The following is a 15,346-nucleotide window of genomic DNA, read 5'->3' as shown; positions in this document are numbered from 1 at the left end:
TTACCTAGCAATGGAAGTGAAGCACTACACTAAGGGTGATTCTGATTTCAACAGATTTGGAGGTACTGTAAGAGTTTGTCTTAAAATGCTAAGTTGATTTTAGGTTAATACTTAAAAGGCCCCCAGTCTTAGTTCCTTAGTATTCAGGGTGCATGCAGCAGCCAGATTTAGTACTGGCAATCATCGAGACTTAATAGAGAAATAAAGGGGCAGTGCCCATCCACCTCCTGATGCATTGTTTACAAGCCAACTAATCTAAAAGGAAATTGCATGCATAATTGCCTGTACATCTGGGGCAATTCCTCGATAATTAAATGTGTTGTGCACCGACCTCAGTATACCAGGGGAAGTGGAGACCCTATTCTGACCTGTTCTTTCACTCGCGCTGACCGCAGCGACCTGTTTCAGGATGTTCACGAAGGGTGGAAGGATGAACACGTGTATTTGTGCCGTTAAACTTCCGATGCAGTGAGTTCTCTTCTACCACCATTGTAGCTGTTGGGAAGATAATTAAAAGCCTAATTAGGTGAACTCATTATTCAGTATTGTAATTCTCTTACTTCATCAGCCTCATTAGTTAACAATATTCATAATTAGTGGCATTAGGAGTAAAACTCATCATTGGTAGAGCGGCAGCAGGGCCCATATTCAGTGACGGGTAATACAGTCATGGTGGTCTAATTCTAGTCTACAAACCAGCTATCACACACTGACTGTATGTAGCCCACACATACAGTATGGTGAGCTTGCAGTCATAAAGGCAAGGCTGAGAAGCCAGAAAGATCAGTCTCGGTCAGGTTACCCTTCCATGAAGCTGACCTCAACATCAATGTTAATGTGGACGGTGGAGTCCAGATGACAGTTGTGGAGCCTGCGTTTAGAATTACTTTGGACTCTGCTCTATCCTCCAGGGACCAAACCCATAGTCATTAACAACTGAGCAATAGTTCACCTGTCAACCCCACTCACCTCAGCTTTAAACAGTCTCTGTGTTTTCCCAAAGAGATTTCAGTTTTTCACAAAACCTGAAGTGTCCACCGCCACATTTTGAACAATAGACATTTAATTTGAGCCATTTTTCATTTTCATTATCTCATATTTCAAACCTGTGTGAAGTCTCTGCCTGAAAAAAATATACATAGAAAGGAGACCTCATAATAATGTCGAGGATTTTATTTATTTAATTCACCATTAATCATGCTGAACTAAATAAGAAGACGCTAAAGCAATTCATCATAACGCGACAAAGAATAGGAACGTAATTTCAAATGTTTATTGTGCTGAACATTTGCACTATTCTCGTAATTGTAATTAGGTTTTTGGTGACATGCAAGTTGAAAAGACGGTATGTGTTGGAAAGAGTGCTGTGTAAGAGGACCAGCTGGATGAGTCTCTTAATGACCTCAAAGTAACCCATTTAAAACTCGCGGCTGGTTTATTACAAGAGAGAAAAGTTGTTTTCTTCAGTTTGTGTCATAAAAAAGATGGAGTGACATAGAGTACATAGAAAATGTGAAACATCCGCATTTTGGAAAATAAAAAAACTGAATAATTTCTGAAAAGCTATCGTGTTAGTTGCTCCATATCACATACAGGGAGAGTAAAGAAGGTTGTTGAGTGCACAGTTCAAAACTCAGGAACCAGCTAGAGAAAAGGGTGATCGAGGTGGAATGACCTCACTCTTCCTAATGTTTTCTCTTGTTGTGTCTCTGTTGTCTACCTACCGCATTTGATCTCATTCTCATTGTTCTCTTCTTCTGTGTGGAACAACACCCCATGTGCTCAGTTATGTCCTGAGGAAAAGGAAAATCAAGAGAGAGAGACAGAGTCAGAAAGAGAGAGAGAGAGAGAGAGAGAGAGAGAGAGAGAGAGAGAGAGAGAGAGAGAGAGAGAGAGAGAGAGAGAGAGAGAGAGAGAGAGAGAGAGAGAGAGAGAGAGAGAGAGAGAGAGAGAGAGAGAGAGAGAGTCCAGCACTGCATGGTGTGTCACTGCCCAGGTCTTAATCAGTGAGCCTACCTATTACAGTCACAGTGAAAAATGGACTTGCTTGGCTTTCCAGTGATTGAAAATGGCCATTCAAGGACCCTGGGGTCATATAGGTCTCTTCACTTCCTCTCTGATGTGATGGACAGGTGACAGGCCAACCCTCCTCAGCATGGGAAGTAAGCAAGCTGAACAAAATGAAGTTCTTTGTATATATACTGTATATATGATCTTACTGTAAGTAAGGAATCTCTTTTATTGATAGAACTGACTGTTGTACACATAAATGTTTTTATAACAAGAGTTTGAATCACAATACTACAGTTGCACCCTCATATCAGAAATACATTTATTCAAGCTCTAAGCCTTCCTCCTTTGGTTTTTGTTGTTTTTTATATCCCTGTCTCTTTAATTAGTGGTAGGCTCTAATTGGCAGAAAGTAGACAGAGGAACCACGCCCCTCGCCAATCTCTCTCTCTAAGAAATCCTCCAGTTCCTGACCATGATCAACTCAAGTCACCCTATAAATCTTCCTTCTGTGCTTGTCTATTTTGTGCATGGCCTCTGCTGCTTATCTCTTTTTGAGAGAAAAAGCCATTTGTTTTGTCTCAAGCAATTTGTTTTTTTATATTAGAGTGTGATTGTGGTGCTGTGAGGCGCTGTCTGGCAGTAGATAAGCGTGGCAGTGGGTACTTCCATAACACCAGCTGACGTCAGGGAGTACATGCTGACCAACCTAACAAACCTGTCTCATAGTCCACTGTAGTTTATTGTGTACATAGAGCAATCACACTGTCAAATGAAATGAATGCATCATACTCTTGTAAACCCAGAGGATATCATTAAAACAACTGAACTGGCTTTCAGTTTACAAAGTGTCCTTCGCATGCTTCAAGGATCTGCTCCTGAAGGATGTCAACTTTTCTATTGTTCACACTGCCGCAAATGTAGATGGCTGCCCTGATAATGATTTCCTTCTGCTCAATAAAAAAGTACTTTCTTTTTCTTTTTAGTCTTGCACATCACACATAACTCTGTGTCAGTCAATATAACACCAATCAAAACTGTTAACATCAAAAGATTCACAGTAAGTTGTTCTTGACAGTGATTTATTCAACTTTTTACAGTTGTATGGATTTTATCAAACGTTGGAGGTTTCAGTAATGTTAATATCTGCGAGTGAGAAAATTCCCTGCCGTTAATGATATGGCAGTTACATCCATGGCTTGAAGGAATGAGCTGAATAAAGATGAGCAATCAAAATCATTCAGCATGATCTTAAAACCGGATATCTTTGAAATCAAATATTTTTGCCAAAACTCAAGACTAACTCAATATGAACTGGTCTTAGCAAAGGCCTTATCCGTCTAAAGCTGCATTTGAGCAGCTTTAGTTGTCATGTCAACATGCAGGTTTCTCCCATGAGATGCCTCTCTGCAGACACACGCTAGGGGAAGTGATTCAGGTAGTCATAGCCAGCTACCTCACACAACAGTTCATGATTCATCACATCCCAGTGTGGAACCTGCAGTTGACCCTCACAAAAATGATTTCTTTTATGAAGCAGTCTTATCTCCTCTTCATAGGTGACCTGTGCAAACCCACACAACCCATACAAACCCTCCCCATCGGGCTCCATGCTGTGTCTCAAGTACAGTGGACTAGCATGCATCATGTGACCTTTAGATTGTTGTCATTGGTTTGGCACCTAGAGGATGCACTTATAGCACAACAACAATATGTTGTGAGCTGTTGTGATGTTGTGAGCTGAAATATCATATCCCCCTAACTCTTATATGTATCCAGTCCCTAGAGGCAAATCTACATGTGACAAGTTGAAAGGGCAGCTTAAAAATAGAGTATGCATGTCTGATATCAACCAATGGAATATATGCTGAATGTCATGAGGTTGCACAACTAACCCTTTTGAATTGTACACATTTGCCCTTTGACATAAACTTGGAGCCATTCAAGTGTGTGATCTGTTGACCTTTTAGATCAGGGAACAGAAGACCCCACCCTCCAATAGAACCCCACCCATATAGAGCAAAGCACAGATCAATGTCTATTCCTGTCTCATGATGTCTATCACGAGACACCAACTAGATAAGTTCTGGTTGTATTGTTTCACTTACTGCACGCTGTTCTTGAATATAATTAAATGTTGTCGACGGTAGATCAAATGAACATTGCCGCTTTGGATTCTTTTCTATTATAATTATTGAAAAAACATTGAACGTTTTCAAGGATGAATGACATTAGCCATGGATTATGAAAAACTGCAACACACTATAAAATGACCAGAGGTACTTTGAGATGCTAGGAATTTAGATAGGGCAGGGATTTGCACAATAAGCCCAAATTCTTTCATTCGTGTTGCATTAATAACATTTCTCCTTCTAATGAAAAAGAGGAAATGTTTTTGGTCTGCAGAAATGTACTATTTATTTCAAAAGTTTCTTCCTCCAGCAATGATAGCTGATTAGAATACCATTTTTATCATGTCTGGGATGGTGTTTGTTTTCCGACCCTGTTCGCTCCCATCCTCTTATCAGCATATTCAGAGACTCGCATCCAAAACATCGCCCGGAGTGAGATGACACCCTAGCTTAGACCTCGGGAGAAAGAAGACGGGAGGAGACAGGTGTGTTACCCAGAATTCAGCCTGTGAGTGCAGCATGACAAGCTTGATGTCAAAGCTAAATACCCTTTCAGGTGCATTGGTTTGTTGTCTTAGCCTGCGAGCTGATTTAACATCTGCCCAAGGCTGGAGGGTACGTAGCCTGTGCCAGACAGGTGTGCTGTGCAGGGAGCGTTTGCCAGGTTGTGTCAGGTGTGGAGCTGCAGCTGGACAGGGGCACACCGCAGGGCCTGTGAGAGTCCAAGCCCCACCCCAAGATTCACATCTCTCGAGGCCGAAGGCTTAGTGGAACGTCAACAACTTTTTCTTAACCTCTTGGTTGACTTCATCACAAAACTTTTGTTTTCAACAAAAACCCTGGCCACTCTCTTGTATTTACATTTACATTTATTCATTTAGCAGACGCTTTTATCCAAAGCGACTTCCAAGAGAGAGCTTTACAAAGTGCATAGGTCACTGATCATAACAACAAGATAGCCAAAAAACATCGCGAGTAGCCAAAACATGAAGCACACATTGTGAACAACCAAAGTAAGTGCCAAAGGGAAGAACCATAAGAGCATGTAGTTAATTAGTATTTGATTGGGTAAAACTTTAAACCTTGTTTATCAGACCTATTAGTGTGAATGTATATTTGAACTCAGATGGTGAAGATGTGGCTAATCGAATCCGAATGATTATTGCTTAGCATCGCAAACTTTTCTGTAGTCTAAGCAACTGCAAACTCACAAACGGAGAACACTGCAACAGCAGCACAAACCGAATTAATCAGAGAATGAGGGGGTATGGCCAATGGAGTGGAATAGGAGGGGAGGGTCCCCCTGTTCTGAGTTTAATCAATCACCCCAACAGAAATCACGGATTGGAGGAGTGGATGGGGGAGGCGGAGGGGGAAGGGTTGTGGATGCTGGTTGTTTGCAGGGGGGAAAGGAATCCCATCCTCCCCTTAGTGAGAGCTGTTTGAGCCAGACTCATTTTTCTCCTCCCTGGGTATGGCATATCCATTCATTAGGCAGAGGGGGGGGGGGGGGGGGGGGGGAGTAGAGGTTCTGCGGTTGTGGTTGAGATGCTTCATTACTCTCTGAAGGCTAGCAGGATTGTACCATGCTGTGGAATATTTAATCTCTCACTCGACTTCCTGCTTCCCTCCCTCCATCCCTCCAGTCCTCACTGCCCCCTTTCTTCATTCTTCTCCCTCTCAGGTCATTCAGGGAATGATGTGTGCTCAACATGTTTGAGTTGCTGCTCATTATTGCTGTATCATCATAACTCACCTCACTCTGGACAGCAGGGCCAGGCAGACCGAGACAGAGGGAATGGAGATGAGGCGATCATGTATGGAGAAAGATAGGGGAAGTGCTGTGGGTCTTTCACTCTACAGTCTCTAATGGAAAGAGGGAACCTGTCATGCCTTATTGCTTTAAGGTATCTCCCATGCAAAGTCATTTACAGTGAAAGACAAATGTGTCAACAGTGAAATCCCTTGACTTTTCAGTTGATTATGTTTTGTTCCTAGTTGGACTTGGTAACATAACACCCCAGAGGTATCTGATGGAATCACTCAGTATTGATCAGATGAACAAGGCTACCTCATTACTGGCATTTTTTGTGGCTTAAGGTCTACCACTTCTACTACCTCCAGAGTATTAGGTCCATTAACATGGCTAAAATGTGTCAGTTCAGATGCACCTCATCTCATTTAATTACCGTCATTTCCCTCGCATTTGGTCACATCATCAGTTTTGCGAAGGTAATGGCTTTTAGCTCCATAATTATTACACTTTCTTGCTTCGTCGTCCCACCAGACTCAAATATTTTCCATATTTGGCACTTAGGTTCTGTTGTTCCAAAAATTACTCTGCAATCACTGCTATTTTTTTTGATTACCCCCCTTACCTTAAACTTTGAGAGCACCTTTAGCTGTGGTTTGAAAAGCTAATTAAGGCTGAAATCAATTTTTTGAAAACCGAGACCCACTGTGTTTACTTCAACAGCAGTCAATGTAGCAAACAGCAGACATTCCTATGTTCCCTCATGATATGTGATCAATCTTCAGTTATTTTTTTACATTATGTTTTGATTAAACTCCTGATAAATCATGTTCTCCGATAAAAATCTGCCCTGTTTAAAACGTATAACTTACACAATTCCCAAAAGTCTGCCCTGTTTAAAACTTATAACTTACACCATTCCCATATTTCCTGTTCTTTCTTACACACACCCCCCCCCCCCCCACACACACACACACACACACACACACACACACACACAAACAGAATCATCTGATGTGCCAAGCCAGATCCACTTCATTTTATGATAGGCTTTTTATCTTAAATTATTAAGTAATTTCTGGGAATTTTATAGTCCCACAAAAGCTGTGTTATGATTTATCTTTACACTGTAGACCTCGGTGATAAATGTTCTTGAGAGCAAAAATACTATTTGTGTAATTGGATCATTCTCCGCCTTGCTCCCCATAACTCCTCCATCTATTCCAGCTAGAATGATGTGCACTTGTGGCAGGTAATGTTTTTCATTATATGCCAGGCCAGTTTTATATATAGAAAATGGGTGGGAAGGGACCAGGCCTAGCCTGGAGCCATTTGCTTGGCTAGTCCCTGTAGGTGCATCCAATATTGATTGCCAGGGAGTAGTGAGCTCCATCCGAGCTCCATCCCCGTAGAGCAGCAGTGTGTGCAAGGCCAGAGAGATGCTGGTGGTTTTCTCACTGGTTAAATTTAGCTGGAAAGTAACAGCAGTGATGACAGTCTCCTGGTGGAGGTGCCATACGTTCACGGCGAGCTTCACAGTCCAGGCAGCTTTACCCTCACCGTTGAATACAAACACAAACACCTTTTTTTCCAGTCTCCCGAGTGGAAAAACACATGTCAAAACACAACCGGTGGGACGTCTCACTGTGCTATCATGCATCAAGTATTTATTAATTTCCCAAAGAAAACTTTTCTTCCTCCTTTCTTTCTTTACTGAAAATTAGCAACAGGTAGCATTATAAAATCAAATCAAAGAAATTAAATTACAGTGAAAAGAAAAGTTGTATCTTTTATTCAAGCAGTTGTCTTATACAGTATAAATGGTACACAGCATGGCATATCTTGAGATGTGCTTCTTTGAATGTGCAGTTTGACCATGTTAAAAAATATAATGGTCAAACTTGTCTCCAGATGTGGTCCTTTATTACATATAACATTAATGCTCCAGTATGAATTACTTCAAGAGGTTCCAATTGGGTGGAATGAAGTTGAAAAACGAACACATTTTACTGGAATTCAATCATGGAGTGATGAATACTGCTTTGTAAGAATCTTCTGCATATTTACATCAAAACTGCTGGTTTGCATTCCAGAGGTTAAAGTATGTCTTCATCCGCCTTTCCCTTTTAACTCTGATGGATCTGCTAAGCCACTTTTTTGCCCACCGCAATGAAGTCAGTGAATTAATGAAAGGCGCTGCGTTCCTGAGCCAGTCGTTTGGCACCAGCAATCTCATCGCACAGCAAGTGATTTTTCTTATCAACATTTTCAAGTGAAAACGATGTGAATTATTCTCTTTCATATGTGCTTAATCAAGAGTGGGAAGAAGCAAATGAAACAGACTCGTTAGGACGGTATGACTTGTCAACAAATGCCAGGGTGGTTGATGGGGTGGAGGGGTGGGGGGTGAGGCATGAATGGAGCAAATTGGCATGCTTGATGCGAGTTTCACTGTCTTAAATACAAAAGGCAAATTATATATATATTGTTTTTAAAGGAGTCCATTTTCCCAACCTGGATTTTTATTTTATTTTGTCAACCCAGACTCAAACAAAACTTTCAGTCCTGTCAGAGGCCCAACTATGTATTTAATGACATATTTCAGGTAGTCAAATGCTCCTGAGAAACTGAGACTGTGCATGAAAGTCACTTAAAGTAAGAAAATAAAAGTATTCAGTCAGCATGAATAAAATACCCTACCCCTCCAATAACCCTCTCTCCACTTCATTCCTCCTTTCTCATAGCTCAGCAAAATGTGTCATTAAGAAAAGCAGAACAGTAAAGTTGCAAACCTGTTCGATGTGGTGTTTACGGTGGGCAATTTCCATCGTTCACAGTCAGCATGGAGGACATGTGAACCATCCTCGTCATCATCAGCTCACCTGGGGCAGGCGGCTGGCTACAGCCCACACATGTAATTACAATTATGCAAATCAAGCGCACCATTAAGCCTGGAACAAATACACATCCAGGGATGGAGGCAAAAACAGTCGCAGCACACACACACACATCCACACACACACATACACATACAGTATACAAGAATACACGCATGCATATTAGAGTAACGCAAGACCACATACACACATATATGAACACAACCTCACCCACTCACAAAAAGACACACATACTCTAAACACACACCATATCATCTTATTTCAACTGATGATGGGTAAATGCTCATTTTTCTTGGTAAAGCTATAAACGGTAACCTGTATCTAGCACAAAAGGATGTAAGTAGTCAAATTGTGGCTCCTTAGGAGGGATACTTTTAGAGTGCACATAATCTTCTGTCCCTCGTTCCTGGCCAGAGGTTTCTAGATGAGCCTAGGTGTGCCTGAGCAGTGGCAAGCAGGAGACAGGAGGACAGGAGACTAGAGTCAAGGCCACGGTTTTGCCACCTAAGGCAATTAAAGCCTGTTCCTTCTAAGTGCAGGGGAAAAAAGTCACAAAGATACTTCAGGAAAAAGGGAAGAGAAACCAAATCGTTAAATATATGATATAATAAATTCTGCAACAAATGACCACATGTGACAGCTTGTGGAACAAGACTGAGCTACAGTACGGTGGCTCACCTCTTATAGCACATCCTATTCTGTACCTGAATCCTAAATCCTCCATCATACTTCCTCAACCGGACTTCCTCCTCGCCTTTCCCACTAATGACGCCATTAATAAGTCTACACCATACAGCGTGAACCACCAGTAGAATGCAGGCCGAGACATTACCACCAGCCTCCCAGAGCAACCAAGCGAGTGCTAATGAGCCCATCTTCCATTAATTTAATTTTGCGTGGCCCATACACAGGGCTCTCCCTCCGTCTCCAGCACACCTCCCATACACGGCTCCAGCTGCAAGGTGATTAACCCGAGGACAAGCCCGCAGTGTGGCAGAGCTGAATGCCAACACAGGCATGGGCTGTTACTGTGGAGGTCTGCTCCCTTCCAACCTTCACACACACACACATCTACATACTCATATTCACACACACATACGTACTCACATACACACACATACATACAACACTCTCACACACTCACACAAGTGCCCTTCAACTGTAACACACACACACACTATAAGATATGCACGGGTACGCACACATGTTAAAAGCATGCAGTGTGTACACGCAAACATATATGGTCTCCTAAACATACAGTAGTAAACAAACATTCCCCCTGTACTCACACACTAACTCACTTACACTCACACCTGGAAATCACTAATGAACAGCAGTGGGAACGTTTTTACAATTCACAATCAGATTGATACTCAAATTTTTGAATTGTGTTATTTATTTGCCTGCCCTTCTAAATAAATGTCCAACATCTAGTTTTTAGGGCTTGCGTGCTCTCTACTCTCTTGGTTATACACGCATGCACTGCAGTGTAAGATGAATTGAATATGAGTCAGCAGAAACGAATGACAATGCAAAGGATAACAATGGAAATGTGTCTAGTCTTGCACTGTCTCTGATGGGTTTAGTTTTCCTCAGTAGCAGACGCTTCTGAGGGGAAGCTCTGGAGCTGTTCTGAGGGGAAGCTCTGGGGCTGTTCTGAGGGGAAGCTCTGGGGCTGTTCTGAGGGGAAGCTCTGGGGCTGTTCTGAGGGGAAGCTCTGGGGCTGTTCTGAGGGCAGGGAAGCTCTGGGGCTGTTCTGAGGGGAAGCTCTGGGGCTGTTCTGAGGGGAAGCTCTGGGGCTGTTCTGAGGGGAAGCTCTGGGGCTGTTCTGAGGGCAGGGAAGCTCTGGGGCTGTTCTGAGGGAAGGGAAGTTCCGGGGCTGTTCTGAGGGGAAGCTCCGGGGCTGTTCTGAGGGGAAGCTCTGGGGCTGTTCTGAGGGGAAGCTCTGGGGCTGTTCTGAGGGGAAGCTCTGGGGCTGTTCTGAGGGGAAGCTCTGGGGCTGTTCTGAGGGGAAGCTCTGGGGCTGTTCTGAGGGGAAGCTCTGGGGCTGTTCTGGGGGGAAGCTCTGGGGATGTTCTGAGGGGAAGCTCTGGGGCTGTTCTGAGGGGAAGCTCTGGGGCTGTTCTGAGGGGAAGCTCTGGGGCTGTTCTGAGGGGAAGCTCTGGGGCTATTCTTTGTCGTCTTCAGGGTGCCCCTCTGTGGGTTTTAGAAGTCAAAGTGATTTTCTGTATTGTAGAGCCCTCTACTTTATGTTAGCTTTCTGAAGCCGGAGTTCAGCTCCCGTCTCTTGTCATTGCTGTAACGGAGAAAAACCATCAAACTCTTGAGTGAGGTATGTAAACTCAATAGTGCCTTTCAACTGATGAATTGCTGCTACACTACGTGTTGCATGTATACAAAAAATGTGTTTGATCAATACTATTTCCCCACAAAAGTGACTATAGGTGTTCTACACAGGATGTTCGACTGAGCAGTACTGTTGGTGTCATGCCTACAATTCCCTTTCCTAGAGCTGAATCCTCTGTTAGAGGTGTAGGGTAGATGAAGAAGCTAATGGTTAGAGGTCAGTTCCATGGTTAACTGGCCTGTCGCTTGTGACTAGGTAGACAGTGTTCCCTGATGACAGGAGGCATCAGACGAGATGCATCGATGAAGATAAATACATAGATAGATAGATAGATAGACAGATAGACAGATAGATAGATAAATAGATAGACAGATAGATGCAGAAAAAAAACTAGACAAAAGAGAGAGAAAAAGAGCGAGACAGAGAGAAAGACAGAGAGAAAGAGAATGTGGGATTCCCATGAATATCCGGAGCTTGCGGCTCCCATCGCTCACTTGTCCGTAAGAGAATGAAAGCGGGCCTACTGATTTGCGCCTAATAAAGTTGTCACATCCTATCAGCAGCCACATCGACAATGTGCAGCACAAGCCCCCAATCAGAGCCAGCCAGGGGTGATGAGGGGGCAGTCACTGGTGGACAGCACCTCAGAGTGATGGATGATGGGGCTGAGGACAGCATGATGGGCAGATGATGTCGGGTGATAGAGGTTGACATTGTCCAGACAGCATTGTTGACACTCCATGTACAGTGCCTGTGGTCTTAGCAGCAAGAAATGATCTGCACATACACAAAATGGTGGACGATGGGGTTAATGATGCAGCTAACTAATGGTGCTGGTATTGCTTTTTTTGTCTGGTGTTCTGGTCACGGTGCTCTATAATAAGTTGTGTGGGTTTCAGTAGATAAACCACTAGGGAGGTGTGAGTTTCTAAAGATGATGGCCACCTTTCACTGGCTCTAATTATAAGAGAGCAGTCCTTTCTTTGAGCCTCTCCACTTTTTTTAATCTGTATCCAAGTTCCCTCTTTTAATGAGGGATGGGGAAAGTATGAATGCAGGTTAATGTGCACAGTGGCTGCTTGGAGCTAGGGTTCTATTCGGTGTTCTGCTTCTTTTCTTCCACCCACACTCTCATATAGAGTGGCAATGGCCGGGGCCTGGCCCCTAGAGGGAGTCATAAGCAATAGTAGCAGCCGCCCACACTGCTAATGCTCTTCTTTTATGAGGAAGGTCCTGTAGGATCTCCAACAGTTGCTCGCTTTCTCTTTCTGTTCCGTTACACTGTCTGGCTCCATGAGTCACTGCAGCCTCCTCTCTCCTTTTATTAGATTGTGTTTAATAGGTAACATAGTAGGAACACATGAGGTAAAGACACTAATACGTAATGAAGAACTAATACGGTATATCGTAGCCAAAGAAATAATAGAGCTGTTATTGGTTTTGAAAACACAGTAACAATTGGTTAAACTTTCTTCAGACTGGGTTTTACTACACTTTATTCCAATGTCCAAAAATTATACCTGTGTCTTTTTTTACACTGTTATTATTTTATTATCAAACACTACAGTAAAGCATGGGAGACAAGAACAAGACCAGGAAATGATATGTATTTGATTAAAATGGTGACAGTTTGATGACTTTATTGACCAACCCTCCTGCTGTTCAGGTGCACGCCTAGTCTTGCTCGCCTATTCCCCATTGTTATTACATTTTCAATCTCCATTTTTATTCATATTCCAAAAATAACATTGAAAAATAAACTATATAGTTCTGCCTGATTCTCTAGTGCACTCTTATCAAAACTTTCCAAATTATAAATTGAGAAACCAGATGCTACTCGCCTCTAACATAATATATTTCAAACTCAACTTCGAAAACGAAATTTGGTTCACAAGCAATCTTTAAGTATAGCTGATTTGCAATGTTGAGAGTTTGACAGACGAAATAAATCATGGTAAAACTGATTATCCTTGAGTCACCGCATTTGTATTTCTGTATGTACATAAAGGAAGATTATTATGGAGGAGAGTACATATAGTATATTATAAGAAATTAAACAAATGATCAACTGATACTTATGTATTATAAAAAGTATACTGTCTACACATAAGACAATTCAATGTAATACCATAGTAGGTCAAACTGAAAGTAATACAGAATCTAATGCCATCAAAACTGCAGTCATGTCACCGATTTTTGTCTCCATTAGTGTATGCCAAGATATTGCAGACATTGTAGAGTCAGGGTCCCTTGTGTAATATATTTGCATGCAATAGTCACATTTAGCCACACTAATCATTGGTCTGTTAGCAACGACGCTGACATGCATGTCTGTACATGACTGAAAACGACAAACTCACAGTATCACAGAGCAGTGAGGGCGGGAGGACAGGATCTTCCTGAAGTGAGGATTGAGAGCTTGAGGCCTGTTGTGAAGACGGAGAGAAGAAGATTCAGCGGAAAAGCTGCATGCATTGGATGAGAAGAATAGGTTATAGAAAATATGTGTTCAAGTAATCAATGAGAATTTGATTCCATAGTGTTTAAAGGTGCCTCCCCATATTCTCATACAGAGAGAAATGTACCCATAACTTGTTTTCAACTGCTGTAGGAGCTTTGGAAGAATCTTCTATTTCTCTTCACACATCAACAAGCAGATATACTTCAAAACTGTCCATTTCACACATTTCATCATTAAATAAATAATCACATATAATTATCTCTAGTGTACAAAAAGATGGCCTTGTCAGGGCGAGGAAACATTGCTCAGAGACAGAATCTTTCTGTCAAATTATGTTAAAAAGGTTATGTCTAATTTACTGTCTATGAGGATCTGATTTTTCTTTCTTTGCTATGTGATATAAAGAATACTAAGAACCTGGTTTAACAAGATTAAACTGAATACGCTGCAGATATGTTTTGAGATAAAAAGGATAATAACACATATTAGTTCCAAACTACTTTGGCTGCAAGTTAAATATAGGTTCCTAGTTTGTCTGCCTTTGCATTGTTCTGTCCAATTGAAAAATGAAGGTGCCTTGCTATCACACCAGTAGGGAAAACATATTTTTTATTTATTTAAGTCCTCTAACTTATAATAGAATATGAAGGTGACAGGCCAAAAAGCATGTTCTACTATCTTTGCTGAACTGTAACTGAGCTGCAGAAGTACTAGAATTTGTCATTGGTATTACTTGTCAATCTAATGTACATTTGTTTTTGCATGTATGTACAGTAAACACTTCATCAGCATTGACAGTTCCTATATGTATGAAACATGAACATATTAAGCAATAAATTCAAAGAGGTAATAGTTTGTGTTTATATCCACATGTGTAAAATGGATGATCCTACCTGTGCTCTTGAAACAGTTGATAACAATCCCATAAAAAACTGGTTTAATGATGGAGCCTCCAGTCTGACCACAATTTTTCCTCTATGCTTGTAAGAGTGTTTTCTCTATGTCTGTGTGTGTGTGTGTGAGAGAGAGAGAGAGAGAGAGAGAGAGAGAGAGAGTGTGTGCATACATTTATTAGTTGGGGAAGTGAAGGAGAAGAGGAGGGGACAGAATCCCATTACTATCATTTTACTCTCGTCATAGAGTCATATTGAATTTACTTCAAATGGCAACTTTTATCGCCCTTTTCGTCCAGGCCAGATTGGTTTTTCTGTGGGAGTGCTTATATCATGTAATAATAGTGCTAGAACCATCTTTGGCACTGACTGTATTTCTCGGGGGGGGGGGGGGGGGCGGGGGGGGGGGGGGCGGGGGGGGGCTGGTAAGTGGGCATATGCATTTTCATAGTGCATGACAGGGGTGGGTAGTGGCTGGAACAAATGTAGAAGAGCCTGCAGAGAACGTGATTGAAAACTGTAAGATGGCCTCCAACATGTTGCTGTATGCTTGATTCCACACCAGCAGTGGGTAGAAGAGAGATCCGGATGTGTTTTTATTAACTTGCAGGTTTAATAGGCCTAGAATTAATTAACGGTGCCTAAATGAAAGTCAAGAAGAAGATAATGAAAATGGAAATGACTGGATGAGGCAGGATGAGGAACTGATTGTGTGGATATGCAGGGCAATTTCCAACCAGACCGTCACCCTCAGTTGCATTGGTTGATTGAAAGAGAGACATTCTTTCAAGGAACAATGGATATGTTTTGTGTTCCCTATGCTAATGAGGCCCTCTGAAAGTTGTTTACAGTA

Source organism: Osmerus mordax, chromosome 17, assembly GCF_038355195.1.
Source record: "Osmerus mordax isolate fOsmMor3 chromosome 17, fOsmMor3.pri, whole genome shotgun sequence".
NCBI lineage: Eukaryota > Metazoa > Chordata > Actinopteri > Osmeriformes > Osmeridae > Osmerus > Osmerus mordax.
This window is presented reverse-complemented; position numbering follows the sequence as displayed.